Below are 4,553 nucleotides of genomic sequence, written 5' to 3'. Positions count from 1 at the left end.
TAAGTCGCACCACCACAACAAAGGTGCATACACTGACACGGGGAAGCTCATACATTGGTGCATTGACCACTGTCGCGTCACCTAGTTCCTGAGAAAACCACACAACTATGAAACCCCCATGGAGTACGTGATCAGGATCGAACTTGTGACTTCAAAGGCCCCAAGCTCTATGCTTCATTTCCCATGTCACTGGATCCGAGTCAGTGGATTTTAACAAGCGCTAGTATGATTACACGCAATTTATGTTTACGTACAGTTTCTAAAAGACAAAAGATCCTACAATTAATTGTAACAGAAAATGGTGAGATTGAAACCAAAAAGAAATATCATAGAATTGTTACAGTAAATGGTGAGATTGAAAGGCAATCAAGTTGGCCGGAAGTAACAATGAATCAAATATGAATCGAACAAACTGAAAAAATTAGGGGTCTTTAGTATTGTAGCCCTAAGTTTGAGTATATTTATTTGTTCTTTTACTAGTCAAGTCACATGACTTCAAATGTTATAGCAATGTAATGTTAGTGAAAGTTAGCTATAGTTCTGAAACATCTTAATTCTTAACACCTAAACCAAAATAAGCACAAATATAACTGCATATAAGAACCCAACTAATTCAGTAAATTTGTCCAATGATCTAACTTGAACAATTTTGACAATGTGATGCTAGGGTTAGGGATGTAATAGTTACCGGCCTATCCTTTCAGGGTACCCTCTCTTATTAAGAATACAAGAACTGTTGAAGAATATCAAGGTAAAGACAGTTGGTTTTCAAATACTGTAAATCTTGAATTGATTTATGCATAAGGATTTATGTATAATTAAGTAGATTTTTACCCAGATTATATATTTGAATGTAATTAGTTATGAGGAGTCAGCAAAAATGAAACCTCAAGAAAATAAACCAGCAATTCTGTAAGCATGACTGGTTTGGCTCACTCAAAACAACACAAGTTTCCAAATGGCTGTTCTCTGATGGATTAGCCAATTGATTCTGAACACAGGTACGTTTTTCAAAGACTTCCGGTTAGTCTAGTGTCACAAATATTATTCTCCTTACACTAATAAGCAGGCGAAGAAGACCCTCCAATTTCTAACTTTTAAGTTTACATGCTTTCTGTAGGGTTGCGGTGTTTGCAATTAAATTTTTGCAGTTAGAAAAGAAAACTAAACATCAATGGCTATATTTATAATGTTACGTGATAATTTCGAATGGCTCTCATATCAATCAACAATTATTACTAGAACTCAAACGTATCAATAAACATAAAATATGCTTAATTCAGTATCAAACAATATTTGTAGGCTTGTATCCTTCTAATATCACTTGAAATCCACCATTAATTACAGTCCATCAGCTACAACTTGGCTGCTTGTTGTCAACCAAATACAAATATATATTAGTGAAAACATACTTATGATCCCCATTCCCTTAAGTACAAATTATAATGATTGATTGCATGATTACACAATTACTCTAGAATTGTATGCTCTAAAGAGCTAAAATTATTGATTTGGGTTGTTTAATTAGTTATTAACTTTATTCCCACTTAAATCGCATAATCCATTTGTTTTGGAGGTACAGGTTTCAAGGGCTTACTTGACAGTCAAACTCATCTGGAACTAGTGTCTTCAAGTTGTCATTAAGCTTTTTAATGTTTATCTTTTCTCTTGTTCTTTCTCTAGCTCTTGCTCTTGCCATGGCCCTTGACTGCTCTCTTGCTACCGATTTCCGTGTCGAATTCTTCTCTATTACATCAAGACACTTCATTACCAATTTCTTCTTTTGCCCTAATTTACCCTCATCTGAATCTTCTTTAATGGATTCAAGAAAACTCGCTTTCGTTTGATCATTGATGGTGGAAGATGAGTAGTGGTTAGTTCCCTCAACCAACTCCTTAATCGCGTTCTTGGATCTTGTAAGGAGCCAATCAAGAGTTTTGCTTGCTTTGTCAAAACCTAACAAGTCTTGTAGACAAAAGAACTTTCGTGAGATCTCAATGGACAATCTCACCCTCCGATCCCTAGGACCACGAACCGTGCAGATCTTACTGCGTCTAGCTTTCTTTGATGCCCCCGTTTTCTTCTGAGATTTAAAGCAAGAGCTTACTACATCTAAAAGATCATTATGATATTAGCCAGACTGTAGCACTGGCCCTTCAGATAAACATTGTTGCTGACCAAGAAAATCTTGTTTGATCGGAGGAGAATGAAAGAAACAGGCATCGGAGGTAAATGTGTCATTGTTAAAGCAAACACATTCTTTCTCATTATCAAATAACAAGTTGGGAGTGATGAAGACATTGGGGGATAAGGGAAGCTCAGGAAAAGGGCTTAAAGAATACATTGTAAGAAAAAATAAAGTAAAATTGTAATAAGAACATATTTGCATTTGTCTTAATGATGAGCATTTATAGATTGATTTAGAAGTAAGTGCTTTAGACGAGGACAAAATTGCTTGACTATGTTAACTTAGTCAATACATGGTCATAAAATAGGGCTTATTTGGTGCACTAGGCCGTCAAGTTTGCTCAGGGTCTGGATATGGGTATGATCACTTTACGATTTGATGCACGCAACCTTACCCTACACTTTTGGTGCAAGAGGTTGTTTTCAGACCTGAACCGTAACCTTTATGTCACAAATCACCACCATTATCACTTGCTCAAAGGCCCACCCTCACATGGTGATAAAATATATTCTGTAAAATGCATTTTGTATATATAAGTAGAGTGAGATATCAATATCTTTTTATAACAAGGATGCTTCATCCACTTGTAACCTAGGCTTTAAAACAGTAGCAGTAGAACAGTGAACTTTTGTGAATGACATGAACTTCACAATTAATAGGAATATAATGAGATATCAACATGTAAAACAAATTATAAGATAAGATAAGATCATAGTCATTGTCACATAATGGTTCAAATACCTTTTAATAGTTTCCCAAAATTTATAAAAAAATACTTCTTTTCTCTCTTCATTGTATAATTTACACTCAAAACCTAACCCTATAATTTACAAATTTCCTTCACATAATTTTAATAGATATGATGAGAATGCTTTTAGTATTTATGATATATATATATATATATATATATATATATATATATATATATATATATATATATATATATATATATATATATATATATTTATAGGGATGGTTCATGTGAGAAGTGATATTATAGCGAGAAGTACGAGAAATAAATTTAGACCTTTGATTATATGTAATCAATGGTATGGATTAATAGTGGCATAGTTGTAATTAACTAGACTATAATAACATGCTTGTTTGTGAAAAGAGGGTATATTAGTCTTTTGGATGTAGGGTTAGTCAATTCTAACGTACATTAGCAGCATCAATTCCCCTTTCTTATGCCCTAATCATTATAATCTACACCCATCGTCATTATCAGTTTCCAGAGAATTTCCTTCTTTTCACGCCCCTAATGAAATTAAACAATCTTCAATCTCTACTCCCCTGATCGATTTTCAGAATCTCAATCTCTAATTACTGATTGGTTATATACTAAGGTTAGTATCGTATTTTTTTTTTGTTTTTTTTTTTGGTATTAACACAATACACCTCGGCCTGTAGGGATCAATATGCTATATTCGTGATTTGAATATGATAATTGCTGATGCATATATTGAGTTGAGGGAAAACTACGGTATTTTAAATAAAAATAGTTGTGGGAGGGGGGAAAATCATGGTTTTTCATCTAAAACTACACTAGTAAACATAATCAATTATGGTTCTGATTTCTTTGATTTTAATTTTGATAACTATTTTTATGAAAAATTGTTTAGGATATTTTAAGTTTGATTATTTTTAAAGATGTACACTACTATTTGGTTAGTGTAATGGCCAGCATGTGTATATGTTCAACATGTGAAAGATTATTTGAATAGTCAACAATTTTTGGTTAGTGTAGTGGTATATATGTTTATATGTGTAGGGTTTATATGCAAATTGTGTAGGTTTTATATGTGTTAACTTGAGTATACATTCTATTATGTGTAGGTTGTGTAAGGTTTGTCTACAAATTATGTATGCTGTGTAAGTCGGTTGTGTAGGTTTTATATGCAAATTGTGTTGGTTGTGTAGGTGTTAACTTGAGTATACGTTATCTTACGTGTAGGTTGTGTAAGGTTTTCAAATTATGTATATTGTGTAGATAGGTTGTGTATGGTTTATCTGTAAATTGTGTAGGTATTAATTTGGGTATAGATTTTGTTATATGTAGGTTGTGTAAGGTTTATTTGCAAATTGTGTATGCTGTGTTGGCAGATCTGCAAATTGTGTAGGTATTAATCTGAGTATAGATTTTGTTATGTGTAGGTTGTGTAAGGTTTATCTGTAAATTGTGTATGATGTGTATGGAAGATCTGCAAATTGTGTAGGTGTTAATTTGAGTATACATTAATATGTTATCTGCAGGTGGTGTAAGGTTTATTTGCAAATCGTCTATGCTATGTAGTAGGCTATGTAAGGTTTATCTTCAAATTGTCTAGGTGTTAATTTGAGTACACATTATGTTTTGTGTAGGTTA

At 33.0% G+C, this 4,553-nt stretch overlaps 1 pseudogene; it reads right to left on the bottom strand.

Moving 5' to 3' along the window:
• Positions 1-1,466: 1,466 nt before the first annotated feature.
• Positions 1,467-2,344, bottom strand: LOC143595198 (transcription factor CYCLOIDEA-like; annotated as a pseudogene).
• Positions 2,345-4,553: the final 2,209 nt, after the last annotated feature.

The sequence above is a fragment of the Bidens hawaiensis genome, unplaced genomic scaffold (genome assembly GCF_021521415.1).
Source record: "Bidens hawaiensis isolate Kalapana, Puna unplaced genomic scaffold, B.hawaiensis_p1.1 tig00001721_1, whole genome shotgun sequence".
Lineage (NCBI taxonomy): Eukaryota > Viridiplantae > Streptophyta > Magnoliopsida > Asterales > Asteraceae > Bidens > Bidens hawaiensis.
Note: the sequence above shows the minus strand (reverse complement) of the source record. Positions and strands in the feature narration are given on the sequence as shown.